This window comes from Acomys minous (genome assembly GCF_964271855.1).
Source record: "Acomys minous genome assembly, chromosome: 1".
Classification (NCBI taxonomy): domain Eukaryota; kingdom Metazoa; phylum Chordata; class Mammalia; order Rodentia; family Muridae; genus Acomys; species Acomys minous.
Genome location: NC_140483.1, coordinates 21181641 through 21196532, shown reverse-complemented (window position 1 = coordinate 21196532; position 14892 = coordinate 21181641). Strand labels below are relative to the sequence as shown.

General features: G+C 46.7%; 1 long non-coding RNA gene across 1 annotated transcript in view; it reads left to right on the top strand.

Moving 5' to 3' along the window:
• The window catches only part of LOC311597382, a 31870-nt gene extending 19036 nt beyond the window's left edge, over positions 1–12834 (top strand). Inside the window, exon 2 of the long non-coding RNA XR_014779210.1 lies at positions 12568–12834. This is a non-coding gene — a long non-coding RNA (uncharacterized lncRNA). The remainder of the gene's footprint in view (positions 1–12567) is intronic.
• The last annotated feature ends 2058 nt before the right edge of the window (positions 12835–14892 follow it).

The window sequence follows — 14892 nt, the reverse complement described above, 5'->3', positions numbered from 1 at the left end:
GATAAAGCTGGGCGTGGTGGCGCATGCCTTTAATCCAGCACTAGGGAAGCAGAAGCCAGGAGATCTCTTGAGTTAGGGGCCAGCTTGATCTACAGAGTATGTTCCAAGACAGGCAGCACTACACCAAAAAAAATTCTGTCTTGAACAACAACAACAATAACAAACACAAAAACCCGAAACAAACAAATCAGCTTGTTTACCAACACTGGTGTCACCTGTACAGCTGACATCCTATGATTGAAGCTTCTTGTGCCAAGACCTACAGTCCCAGGGAGAAAGAGAACGCATTCCCAGGTGGCCACCAGGCTTTGGGAGAGGCAAGGCGACACTGAATGCAGTCCACCAGGAAGGAACATGGTCCATAGGAGCTGAGAGAGGCCTGGAGGGTTTCCCCTGTGGAGGTGAGCAGTAAGGAATGGGTTTCCTCAAACTGGGAATCTACTTGGCCATGACCTGGCTCTGTTTATATAGGCTGTAAAAATACAGATTTTTTTTTTTTTTAATGCTGGAGCTGGAGCTTAGGTGGCAAAGGACTTGCATGGCATGCACAAATCCCAGGTTCAATCCGGGCACCCCATAAATGAGGTGTGGTGGTGAACACCTGTAATTACAGAACTTGGGGAGTGGAGGCAGGGGGATGAGAAGTTCAAGGCCATCCTTTGCTACAAGTCTGGGGCCATCAAGGATACATGAAATCCTGTCTCAAAAAGAAAAAATTTAAACATTCTAGGAGCACATTATTAATGGTAAAAAGAAATGGATGAAATCAATAAATATATTCTATTTAATCTACTCTGTTTCAGCATACAATAAATATTAAAACTATAGAGCTACTTCACACACTTTAGTTTCCACTAAGTGCATTTGGTGGGGTCGTCTAGAGGAATGGAATCAATAAGATATGTATGAAAGTATGAGGGCAGTTATAAATTAGCTTTAATTTTTTTGAAATTAAAATATAATTACATAATTTTCTCTTTCCTCCCTCCAATCCTTCCCATGCATTGTTTTGCTCTTTCTCAAGTTTGTGGCCTCTATTTCTGTAATTATTGTTACATACATATATAGTGCTGTTACACACATATGTATGTAGCGACAAAGAATATATGCCTAGTATACATTCCTAAATATATACCTCCAACCTGCTCATGTTTTTTGTTTGTTTGTTTTTTATTTTTTGAGACAGTGTTTTTCGGTGTAGTGTTGGCTATCCTGGACTCGTTTTGTAGACCAGGCTGGCCTCGAACTCACAGAGATCCACCTGCCTCTGTCTCCTGAGTGCTGGGATTAAAGGCGTGCACCACCACTGCCCAGCTTGCTCAGGAATTTCAGTTTTGACCATTTGCAACTGGAGGCTCTTCCCTGAGGAGGGCTATTTCTCCCACTCTCAGCATTCCTGATTTGTCTGTGCTTCCTTTTGGAGGGTTGAGGTCCTATGGGATCTTTCCTTTTCATCTAAGTATGTCTGTTGGTGCCCTTATTCGGACAGCCATGTTGTTGAGACTTCATGGGTATGGCTTCTCTAACAGCTCCATGAGATGAACTCTCACAGTGAGCTTCCTGTTCCTCTGACTCTTAAAAAAAAAATCTGTAACCAGCTTTCCTGGTCAGAGGCAAAATGACCCCGCAACATCCATCTGCAGGTTGGAAATAGATAAACTAATGGCTGCTCAGCCCAAGAACCTGGAATCCTCAGGACAAAGGGGCCAGTGTGGCAGCTTCAGTCTGAGGCTGGAGGCCTGGGAAACTTCTGGTTACTTACTGATGCAAGTTTGCATTCAGTGGCTGAAGAGCCATGAGCCATGGGCAGCCAGCGGTAAGAACCCAACAAAATTTCAGCACTCTGGGGTGTGACCATTAGTCTTGTTAATTTGACCCATGAAAACAAACCCCTAGGGATGTCTATGAGGAATTTTCTACATTTGGTTCATAGAGGTGAGATAACCCACCCAAATTGTGGATGGCATCAGGCTGTGGGGTCCTAGGCTACATAAAGAAGCGACAGCTAGCTGAGCATGACTCGACCTCTCTACTTCAAGGTGACTAGCAGCTTCAGGATCCTGCGGCCATACTTACTTTCTCCTCCACGGTGGACTGTGTCCCCTCAAACTGCAAGCCCAAACCGACTCTTCCTTCGTTAAGTTGCCTTTGCCAGCTATTTGCCACAACAACGAGAAGAGTGCCTAATATGGTGGGTGTGCACATGTTATGGTTTGACTGTGAGGTGCCCCCGGCATCGTCACGTGTTTGGACCCTTGGCCCCCAGGGGTTGGTCCTGTCTTGTGAGGTTGTGGAACCTTTAGGAACTGGAGGGAGGATGGCCTGGGATGGGGCCCTCAGAGGTACAGCTGGGCCTCACTTCCAGCTGATTTCTCCCTTTCCTGATGTGCAGAGACGTGAGCAAGCATCCTCAGGTTTTTACCTCCACCACTGACAGAAGCTGGTTCTGCCATCGTGACTTCCTCTGCCATGAATGCTTCTCATTGGCTGGGACTTAGGATGCTGACAGTGCTCTATACACATGGGGGAAAGATAACAGGTGACAGGCTCGGGTGACTGACCACCTGTAGCCATCTGAGGATTGTGTGATTTCCCGGGTTTGAACAAGCTCCACCTCGGCAGTTCCGGCCAGTTCCTCTGGAGGCGTGGTTCATGAACATCACAGCTGGGAAGTTTGAAAATGTCTTAGGTATTAGTGTTGAAATAGCACAACCAGATATGATTTTGTTTGGGTGGGTGTGCCATTTAGGCAGGACTGTCTGCTTGCCTCCCAGAATGTGAACACATTTAGGGTCTGTCTGTCTGTCTGTCTGTCTGTCTGTGTCTGTCTGTCTGTCTGCCGCCCCCCCTCTCTCTGTCCTGGAATCCCTTTGTGAACCAGGCTGGCCTCGAACTACCTTCCTGAATGCTGGGATGACAGGCGTGCGCCACTGTGCCTAGTGTATATAGGGTATCTTAAAGGTACCCAAGATAAGTCATCAGAGTTGGCCCTAATCTAAATGTGTCTTTGTAAGAAGAGGAAATTGGGAGACTTTAGGGATACAGGGACAGAGGAAAGGCCTGGAGAGCTCATGGGAAGAAGAGAGCCAATTGCAAGCCAAGAAGCAAGGACTCAAAAGGAACCAAACCAGAAACACCTCCTTCTCAGCCTTCTAGCCTTCAGAACTGTGAGGGGGAAATGTCATCGAGGCTCCTAGTCTCTGCTGTTTGCGAGGAGGCTGTGGTGTGCTCAAGGATGAAAGCCTTTGTTCTCAGAAACCTTTTATGGAGGAGACATTTGAAGTGGGTCTTATTGAGAACCCAAAGATTGGTAGAAAGTGTGTGTGTGTGGTGTGTGTGTGTGCGTGCGCGCGCGCATGTGTGTAAAAAATTGGGAAATGGGGAAGAATGTTTCATGAAGGAATTTTCAGCCAAAAGCCTTGATGTAAAAAAAAGCACTTGGGTTTACAAGAGTACAGAACATTCCGTATAGCTGACAGAAGTGGGTAGGGACGGAAGATAGGAGAGCAGACAGTTGAGCTCAGGGCTGAATCCCAAGAGACTTGTGTCTCTCAATTTTATCTTGTAAATGTCCAGATATCTTGAAAGCAGAACACAACAAGATTAGATTTGAATTTTAGGACTCTAGCTGGTGTGGAGAAGGGGATCAAGGAGGGCGCCTGGGGCAGCCAGGTCAGTCGAAAGAAGCAGGGACTACAACAAATTTAGCAGCCCGGTGTGGTGGCCCACGCCTTTAGTCCTAGCACTCTGGTGGCACATGGTCAGGCAGGGAGAGGCTTCAGGTAAGACATCTATAGAGAGCTTGGGTAGGGAAAAGCGGGCTGATGGGAGGAGCTGGTTTGAGAAAACCTAAGCTGGCTTGGGGTAGGGGGTGAGGTGTCTCAGAACAGAAACTATGCTCCTGATCAGACAAAATAGCTCCTGATCAGACAGAAAATAGTCTTTCTCTAGTATCCAGCTGTGCTCAGAAATTGACCAGAAACATCCCGGGGGGTGGGGAGGGGGGGCACTGGTCGACTCTGGGTAAGCCTCAGACCTCTCCAAAGGCGCAGCAGCTGGAGGCTGGCACTCAACTGAGCTCCTCAAGTCAGAGTCTCCTGCGGGAGAGAGACCTGGGGGCTCCAGTTTAGAGCAGAGGGCAAAACAACCCAGTCTGAACCAGGGCAGGAACCAGAGAACAGAGCAGTGTGAAAGGGGGTCTCCTTCCGCTGCTGCCCTTGTTCCGGGCCACCCCGTTCACACACATACTGAAGCCAGTTACGGCTTAGCCTCTCCTAAGGCCTTCAGCTGTTTCTCTTATTCACGTGATTGCTGGCCGCTTCCCTTTTTCAGTCGGGCCAGAGGCTCTCTTCCATTCTTTTTTGGAAAACCACAGACTCAGTAGATGCATGAACAGTTCAGGCTGCCATAGCGAACAGCTCAGGCTGGGGTTTGAATACAGATTTTGATCTCCTCATAGTTCTGGAGACCGGAAGTCTGAGAGTTGAGGGGTCGGCAGGGTTGGCGTGTTCTGAGTTCTCTCTTGTTGGCTCATACAGATGGTCATCTCCCTGTGTGCTCCCTTGGTTTTTGCATGCCTGTCTCTCTGGCTAGTTTTCCTTTAGGTAGAAGGGCACCATCAGAACAGATTATGTCCTATTTACTGACCTTATCTCTAATTATTATTTCTTTACAGGCCTTGTATCTAAATGCAGTTACTTTTTGAGATTCTGAGGATATCAGCTTATAGACTTTTTTTTTTTTTTTTTGAGACAGGGTTTCTCTACTTTATCTTGGCTGTCTTGGACTCACTTTGCAGACCAGGCTGGCCTCCAACTCACAGTGATCCAACTGCCTCTGCCTCCCAAGTGCTGGTATTAAAGGCGGCGTCATCATGCCCAGAAGCTTATGGACTTTGAGGGGAACACAGTTCAGCCCATAGTAGTGATCTGTCTCATTTGTGCTGAGACTAATGTCATTCCATGTGTCAGGGTCTTTCCATTTCAGCTTCTTGTTCTCCTGGACTTTGCTGCTGTCCAGATTCTGGTTTTTGCTTTGTTTTGTTTGATGATGATGATGATGATGATGATGATGATGATGATGATAGTGGTGATGATGATGGTGGTGATGTGTGTGTGTGTGTAAGTCAGAGGACAACTTTGACGTGTCAGTTCTCTCTTTTACCTTTACATGGGTTACAGTGACCAAATTTACTCTTTTCTCCTTACCAAGGGTCAGTTATTGGTCATCCTCCATTCCCTTGCTTACTAGTTCCAGGACTAATTTGTAAGAACTTGCAACTTTCAACTTTCTCCTCCTTACACTACATGAAATGCTTATTATTATTATTGTTGTTGTTGTTGTTGTTATTATTATTGCAGGTTGTCACTACGTACATGTACCCCAGCACAGTCTTATGATCTTTCTGCCTCTGCTTCCCATGTGTTGGTATTACAGGCTTGTGTCACGACACTCAGCTTATCCACGGGTTGGGGATGAACTCAGAGCTTCTTACATATCCTGGGCAAGTACTCCGAGCTACGCTGAACTGTACCTCAACCCCCTGCTCTGTTTTCCTATTATCTGTATGCGTGCCTTATTTTATATGCATACGCCAAAGACGCAGATTTGTTCTTCAGCACAAATGTTTTCATACTGAATGCGCAGATTTATAACTTGTTCCCTTTGAGATGTTGGTGTTCTTTCAATATCGGCACACAAAGATCTCTATTGTGTTGGTAGCACCTGATAATGCGCTGCAGATAGGTGAGGGCATCAGCATCATTCTGGGGAAGGTCGTTAAACACCAGGCCTGAGGGACAGACAGCTTGGCTGCTGTGGCAGGGTGGCAGCACAGAAGGGCACTTTAGCGTTTTAGTTCGGATCTTTCAGATTACTAAAAAAAAAAAAAAAAGACAGAGGCTGAGGCTTCGGAGAGCTCAAGCAAGCACTAAGAAGAAAGCGTTCTTCTGTGTGACAAGTCTCCTCGTATGGCCTCATGGAATGGTGGGTGTCACTCTATGACCATTGGGAAATGGCAGACACTTTGGCTGTCGAGTGACCTTGCTGACCCTGCAAATGGGGCTTCAGTTATAGTTTGTCTCCTTGCTCAGCTTTGCTCTCTACTTTCACTTCTTTCTGGATTCCCAGCTGGTGCTCAAAGTTCTCTGAGAGAACTTGGCTCCATACAAAACAGAGCCCTCCCCTGAAACCACTGGGCTAGCCAAGCCCTTGGCCCTTGGTCTAATCAGTGCTATCCAGGGTAGCTGGGTCATAAAACTCAGAGTCTGGCCAATTTTGCAAGTATGAACACAAAACAGAAGAGGCACATAGATTTGGCAGGCGCTGAGAAGATTATAAATGCCTCTGTGGTCCATCCTCTTCAGCATGGTTTTAGGAGGCTCAGTCAGTGTGCCGGGACAACTTTAAGAATAAATCATAGACATTGGGGCTTACAAACCACACATTGGAAGGCTGAGGACGTAGCTTGGGCGATAGAGCTATCTATCTCATATGAAAGCCTGAGTTTCATCCTCAGCACTATACAAACCAGGAATGGCTTATGCATGTAATCCCAGCACTTGGGAAACGGAGGCAGGAAGATCAGATGCTAAAGGTAATCTCTGGCTACATAGGAAGTGGGAGGCTAGCCTGGACTATGAGAGACGAGGTAGCTTTTAAGCCCAGTACTTGAGAGGCAGAGGCAGGTTCGAGGCCAGCCTGGTCTACAAAGTGAGTCCAGGACAGCCAAGGCTACACAGAGAGACCCTGTCTCGAAAAACCAAAAGAGTGAGAGAGTGGGGGGGGGAGGTAGAGAGGAGGAGGAGGAGGAGGAGGAGGAGGAGGAGGAGGAGGAGAAGAAGAAGAAGAAGAAACAGGATTTTATTTTTTAATAGTTCTGGGTGGAGCCTACAAGTTTGAGTCAAGATTTCAGCAAGTCTGTTTCTTCTGAGGCCAGCTGCAGGTGGAGGGCCCTCTTCTCACTAGGCTTCACATGGTCTTCCTATGTGTCTGTATCCAAGTGCCCTCCTTTAATGAGAATATGAGACAGATTGGATTAGGGCCTGTATTAATTAGGTTTATCATTATTGTGATGAAACACCATGACCAAAAGCTAATTGGAGAGGAAAAGGTTTATTTGTCCTACACTTCCACATCATGTTCCATCACTGAAGAAAGTCAGGGCAGGAACCCAAACAGGCCAGGAACCTGAAGACAGGAGCTGACGCAGAGGCCATGGAGGAATGCTACTTACTTGCTTGCTCCTATGGCTTTTCTCCTATGGCCTGATTTCTTATAGAACCCAGGGCCACCAGCACAGGCATAGCACCATTTACTGTGTGCTGGGACTTTCCCATTCAATTCTTAATTTAGAAAAATGTCCTACAGGACAGGCCTGCTTATAGCCTATGTTAGGTAGGTATTTTCTCAGTTGAGGCCTCTTCCTCTCTGATGACTCTAGCTAGCTTCTGTCAACATAAAACTAGCCAGTGCAGGGCTCATTCTAATCTCATTTTAACTGTTAACTCCTTCAAGACGGTAAATATGTTCACATTATGAAGTACCAGGGGCCAGAGCCTGGCCAGAATATGAATTTCTGGGATCCATAAGAGAAGGCAATCAACATGTGACCTCTTCAGCTACCTCACACATGGAAAGGTTCTAGACTTGGGGTGGGCCTGCAATTCCTGCGTCTGACACTGGACACGGAAAGGGGGGAATCCGAAGAGCCCTGGGTAGCCTGTTGAGTGCGGCCCATAAGTGGAAGAAAGGGGGAGGCACTTGGACAACAATGCTGGGTATCTATCACTGTATCACTGTCGCTTTTGAGAGACAACAGAGGTAGCTGTTAGGTCAAGGGACAGGGGGATAAGATGTGCCAGGACTGGTAGAGGGCACAAGGGGTGTGTGGAAAAGAGAAAGAGCCTGTGACGAGGGGTAGGACAAGGGAGGCTGAGGCAAGTGCAGTAGTTCTGATCTGAGTAGAACTACGGATTCAGATCATTGCAGAGAAGCATGTGTGGCCCAGAGGTCCATCTAAAGAGTGTCCCTGAGACTCTCTCAAGCGGTGAGGGATAGAAAGAGTGGAAGACACAGGTGCTTGACTGCCCCTAAACTTCCTCTGCTTCATCTTGGTCCCAGGGACAATCTTGTCACCCGTTCTCACTTTCCACTCACCCCTACTTCTATCCCCTGCTCCATCTAGACCTAACCATGTTTTCTAAAACGCCCTGTGATTCCCATCCCTGTGCCTGGTCCATGCTGGTTTCTTCAAGTATAGCACATGCCCTCACAGCAGCCTTCTAATCTTTCTTGGGCTGTTCTAGAAACTTCCAATTAGATGGGACACATGCCTTTGATGCTGACACTTTGCTCTGGGTCGCCCCATATATGTTTATTCTTTCATGGCTTTCAACTGCTTCATGCAACATCGTGTAGCAGTATAAAAACCGTTGTTGAGTAGAGTTAAAAGGAATTGTTTTGTGCTATATTCTCTAGGTCACTTAGAGTAAAGAGTTTCATAAGATTTCTTTCAGTCGAGAAAACAAGAGCTCTCTTTTCCCCCTTACTAGACCTTGACTGTTGACTTCTTCCTCCTGAAGCTCAGATTGATTTAAAGCACTTTTCTCCCAGTGCTTAAGCTTGCACTTTTACAGAAATGAGCTCATAGTTTCATGTAAGCCTGCTTATCCGAGGAGATTTAAATTTTTTTCTGGACATTTATAAAACATCTAGAATAGTTTCTAAGCAGATATGGTGTGGTTTCTTATCTTCCTAGCAACATTTGCATATTAAAAGAAGCACAGGGGTGGGGTGGGGAGGTAGTAATGACCAAAACAAACAAACAAACAAACAAACAAACATCAGAGGAACTGAGGGTAGAGGGAGGGTGGCTCTTGGGAAAGTGTGACCGGGAGGGGCACATTTTTCCCTCCCCCAGTGGTGGAGATCACTTGAACCCGCGTGCTCTGGGCCTCCTGGTTGGTACCCAGCGCTATAACTTCTCTCTGCTCACACCAATTTTGCAAAGTAAATGACTCATAAAGTTGAAAGAATGAGCATGGCAAGACAGAAGTCAAAATGCAGCCCGACTGACAGCACGCTCAGGCTCCTTCAGTTCCACACAAGACCTGCCTCATGCCTCATGAAGAGCAAGCATAGGGTTCCCTAGTCCTTCAAACAAAAAACAAAACCTGTGGTTTTTACACAGTCAGATGAAGATTTCTGAGGTTAGCTCAGGGGGGGAAGATGCTAGGGGCTGGGAGAAACCCTTCTTCAAGAAGGGTTTGCTGCAAGGAAGAACTTGTACATTTATGGCTCAGATGCTCCAATTCCTCACATACAAGTATTTGCATATAACCCACACATACACCCCTATACACTTTAAGTAGTCTCTAGATTATTTATAGTAACCAATGCTATGGAAATAGAGGGTTTTTTTTGAGGGGGGGGGTTTTCTGTTTTCCAAGACAGGGTTTCTCTGTGTAGCCTTGGCTGTTTTGGGCTCACTTTGTAGATCAGGCTGGCCTCAAACTCACAGCAATCCACCTAACTCTGCTGCCCGAGTGCTGAGATTAAAGGTCTGTGCCACCACGCCCAGCTGGAAGTAGTTGTGATACTGTGGTAGGAAATGACAACTGTTCATCAAAATAAAAAAGTCTTTGGATGTTGTGGTGGGAGGGCTTTTTTTCCGCCCCCTCCCGAGACAGAGTTTCTCTTATACAGAGCCCTGACTGTCCTGGACTCTCTTTGTAGATCAGGCTGCCTTCGAACTCACAGGGATCCACCTGCCTCTGTCTCCGAGTAGCTTTTTTTTTTTTTTTTTTTAATGAGCCAAGGTCTTTATTTATTCACTTCTTGCATTTGAAGTACTCCTGATGACATCCTTGGCCTGAGCTTCTTTGCCATAGTCCTTAGCCATCACACAACTGCACCCAACCACTTTCCATGGCGGCCCCTATTGATCGATTCTACAGAGGCCTACCCATTCCCCTAGTTTCTTCTTGTCATCGACCTTAATTAGGTTGCTGTCACCAGCTTAACATACATAGGCTCATCAAGGATGTACCTGGCTCTTGTCTAAGGCTTTGGCAGCTTTGCCTAAGCCACATGCTGGGCCATCGTGGATGAAGGCGGTCTTCAGCCTCACTTGTAGAACAGTGTTGATGTCTTTTGTACCTCCAGCAGCAATGCCTTCCTCAGCCATGGTGCTGGGTTACCGGTGAGGCTGAATCTTGAACGCACCTTTTGTTGTTGAGACAGGGTCTGTCTTAGGGTTTCTGTTGCTGTGATAAAACACCACAACCAAAAGGAAGTCGAGGAGAGAAGGCTTTGTTTAGCTTAAACTTCCACACCAGTTCATCACTGAGGGAAGTCAGGGCTCGGATTCAAACAGGGCAGGAGTCTGGAGGCAGGAACTGAAGCAGAGCCCTGGAGGAGTGCTGCTTACTAGCTTGCTCCTCATGGCTTGCTCAGCCTGTTTTCTCATCATGTCCAGGTCCAGGGACCAAGGTGTGGTACAACCCACAATGGGCTGGGCCCTCCACATCCATCAGTAGCCGTGCAGGCTTGCCTACAGGGCAGTCTGGTTTGGAGCATTTTCTCAGTTGAGATTCTTGCTTCCTAAATGACTCTAATCTGTGTCAAGTTGATATAAACCTAGGCAGCACAGGCTCTTACTATGTAGGCTGGCTGTCCTAGACCTCTCTGGGTAACCCAGGCTGGCTTTGAACTCACAGAGATCTGCCTGCTTCCCGAGGGTACGGCCCGCCGTGTTCTGCCTAGAAAAGACTATGTTTGATGAAGGTTGGTTTGATGTGCAGTGGCAGAACCTGAAGATCAGTCAGGATAACGGGATGGCTTCTGTGTGCGCTTAGGACAAAAGCCAGTGTGGGTTTCTTCATCTGTGGCAGTCCACCTTTCTTTGAGACAGAGGCTCACTGAACCTGGTATTCACTGATTTGGCAAGATTAGCTAGCCAGTGAGCTTCAGTCCTGTTGCTTTTGCTTCCTCGGTGCTACAATTCCAGGCACATTGCCACGAACGCCTGGCTCTCTATATTTGGGCCGAGAGTCCAAACTCGGTTCATCATACGTCCATGGCAAATACTTTACCAACTGGCTATTTACCTAGCCCCAGCACTGTTCTTTTTCACTAGTCACAAAGTTCAGAAGATCTAGCTGGGTGCGGTGGCGCACACCTTCAATCCCAGCACTTGGGAAGCAGAGGCAGGGGGATTGCTGTGAATTCAAGGCCAGCCTGGTCTACAAAGTGAGTCCAGGACAGCTAAGGCTACACAGAGAAACCCTGTATCTAAAAACCAAAAAAAAAAAAAAAACCAAACCCTTATATTAGTTACCTTAATATTGCTGTAATAAAACACCATGTGAACAAAGCAACTTATAGGAAAAAAAAAGAAAGAGTTTATTTGGGCTTATGGTCCCAAAGGGATGAGAGTCCATCATGTCAGGGAGTCATGGCAGCAGGCAGTAGGAAGGCGGCAGGAACAGAAAGCTGAGGCCTCATATCTTGAACCACAAGACAAAGCAGAGAGCATGGCAATTTTGTGAGGCTTTTGTTTGTTTGTTTTTTGTTTGTTTGTTTGTATGCTTGTTTGTTTGTTTTTTTAACACTTGAAGCCCACCTCCAGAGACATACTTCTTCCAACAAAGCCACTCCTCCTAACTTTCCCCAGTGTTTTCAACTGGGGGCCATTATGGGGGGGGGACATTTCATTCAAACCATCACAGACCCAAACAAGGGGCTCCTGGTGGAGTGGAGCAGCTAGAGACATAAACCTGAGGTTCTCTCTGCTCTTGAGGTTCACTTTCCCTACAGGCCTCTCTTCAGTCACTCTTGCTACTATAGACTGAGCTGGACAGGGAGGCTCTCTGCTTCTGTCCCTTTAACACAAAGCTGTGAGAAGCTGAGACCTTTAGACCCGTGTTCTTTATAGACGAGGGCAAATCAAAAAGGGATGTAGATAGGTACCAGGAAAGTGATAGGGGCTATGGATCTTTATCTGCATTGCCTCCATTGCCGGCCTGTCTGGGAGCCATCCCACCCTACCCATCTGCTCCCTTCAAGCTAGAGCAGGTCCAGGAAGGAGAAGGACTTCTTCCCAACTGCCTGGGACCCTCCATGTCAGATCTGGTGCCCTAGCCGCAAACCGACATTTCCCCCAACAATTACCACAAAACTCCAGTTCTCTCTTACGAAGGTCCCTGCCCATCTCTGTGTCTATCCTTGCATCTTTTTCAGCTTCCCTCTTAGAGGATGTGTTGACTGTCACTTAAGTACCATCTGGCCTCTGCTCATTGTTCCTCCTGAAGCAGTTGTGGAGGGAAATGGAAACAGGCATTTTGGGGTGGCGGTTCTACAGCTAGGTTGCTCAGAAGCTGTGCAGAAATGCTCCTGGGGAAGGTAGCAGGAACCGAGACAGGGCAGGGTAGAGGAGCCGTGGGGACTGGCACTTCCCACATCCTCACAGGGCATCCTTGCAATCCTTAACTACTCCTTCTGCCAGTTATTATATATAATAAGCCCCTATTATTTCATCTAATCCCCCCCCACTTTTCGCCATTACAGGTTCCTGTGATGGAAAGTTTGCTGAGCCTTTAATTTCATGTCCCTGCATCGCTCTGTATTGTTCCTGTTTTCACGTCCCAGTCTGACCACCCACGCTGCCAGAGAGGACAGCTGTCTGGCAAAGGCTTCCGCGGTCCCCGACTTCAGACCAGCAGGAAGATTGGCTCTATCCTATTCAGCCCAGATATCTGCACAGTCTGTCCTAATATTCTGAAATTTGTGAACACGTGCACTTCTTTTTATTTACAAGTAAAGGTATATCATATACATGACCTCACGTACTGTTTTTACTCCCCGCCAACACACTAATCCCTTACCTTAAGACTCACTCCATGTATGTATTTAAGGATTTTTGTTGCTGTTGTTTGGGTTTTTTGTTGTTGTTGTTTGTTTTTCAAGACAACGTTTCTCTGTGTAGCCTTGGCTGTCCTAGACTCACTTTGTAGACCTGGCTGGCCTCAAACTCACAGCGATCTGCCTGCCTCTGTCTCCCGAGTTCTGGGATTAAAGGTGTGTGCCACCACACCCAACCTCTGTATTTAAGGATTTATCTCTTTTTTGTGTGTGTGTGTGTGTGTCTCCATCAAATTTTTATTATATAGCTACATTACAATTATTTAATTGCAGTAAAAAAAACAATATATGGTGAACATTTTTTGTTGCTTTTAACTTTTGCTATTGTAAACCACACACATATTGTACTATACCCAGTCCTGACTCATTGTTGTCAGCTTGATGCATGCTGAAGTTATCAAGAAGAGAGAACCTCAGCTGAGAAAACGCCTTCAGCCAAGTGGCCCTGTCGACAAAGCTGCATTCAGCATTTTCTTAATTAGTGATTGATGTGGGAGGGCACAGCCCATTGTGGGTGGTGCCACTCCTGAACCCTTGGTCCTGGCCTGTATAAGAAGCCGAGCAAGCTATGGGGAGCAAGCTCGTAAGCAGCATTCCTCCATGACATCTGCTTCAGTTCCCGACTTGCCTGATACACTACACGCTATAAGATAAAATAAACCCTTTTCTTCCCAAGCTGCCTTTGGTACCTATCATAGCAATAGAAACCTAAGACACGTACATATTTACATATAAGAGCAAAGGAGTGAATATAAATTAAACACGTATTCTCCCCACTCTACCCTCCATGCTGAAGAACCAAAGCACTCTCCCCACACAACTGTCATCACGTACCACCTAATGTTAACAACTCTCAAATCTATCTTCTAGCCCAGAACAGACATTTAATTTACACAGACTCTAAACTGATGGATATCCCCACTGAGTAATGCTAAGAGCACCTCACCTTAAGATGAGTACCTTCTAATGTATCACTTCCCCCACACTTTAGCTTTTTCCTGGTCTCCTATCACCTCCAGCTCCCCTCTCTCCACACCCTTCTCCTCCACCATCATGTGCCTTTAGCACCACTCATACCGGTCTCTTATTTCCATTTGATTGCCAGTGGCTCAGCGCGTGTCCCGTCTCTTGCCTGAGCAATTACAGTAGCCCCTCTGTCTCTTTTGTTCACCTCCTCTTCTGCTCTCTCTTCACAGTGACTCTATAGGATCCCAAGTATACATCTAATTGCATTATTCCAAATCCTTAACTCTTTTCATTGTCCTGGCCGAGTGTGAACGTCACCAGTTGCTATATCCCCAGCCAGGCTCACTCGTCCAGCGCCATCCTCTCTGTGGCTTACCTCTCCAGCCTTGCCACATTCCCCTGATTCCAAGAATTCTCCCGGTTCCCACCCTTTGCTCCTGTGCTTCCATCTTGAAATGGAATTTCCAGGTTTCTCCATCACACTGGACACTTGCCTGTGTGTCAAGGTGAGGCCAAGATGACCTACCTCCTCTCTGAGTAGAAAGGAACCATTGCTTTATACAGTTACATTTACAATGCTTTGTCTCTATTCTTGTCTGTCAGTCTGGAGGCAGCACATTTTCCTCAGTGTATGGCCTGTAGGATGTATTTAATAAAAGTTTGATAGATGAATAAGTCAATGAATTAATAATAAAAATAAACCCGGTTTTTCTGCCTTCCAGTGAATCAGTCAAAAGCGAGGAACCGTGACAGACGTATTGAGTACTCAGAGTGCTGGTGAGTTATGAATGTGGGAGAGAGTACAGACACTTGGAAGCTCAAGTGCTCTGCAGCCAGCACTAAGCTAGGGACCAGGCTTGGGAAGTGGGAGTGTGCTCATTACCCCACAGGCCTTCTGTGTCTCAGGAGTGATGCAAGGTACCCTGAGGTGGAAAAAGGAGGCCGAGCACACTTGACGTCATCTTCCTCATAACAGAGACCTCAGTGCATCTTCCTCCCACAGTT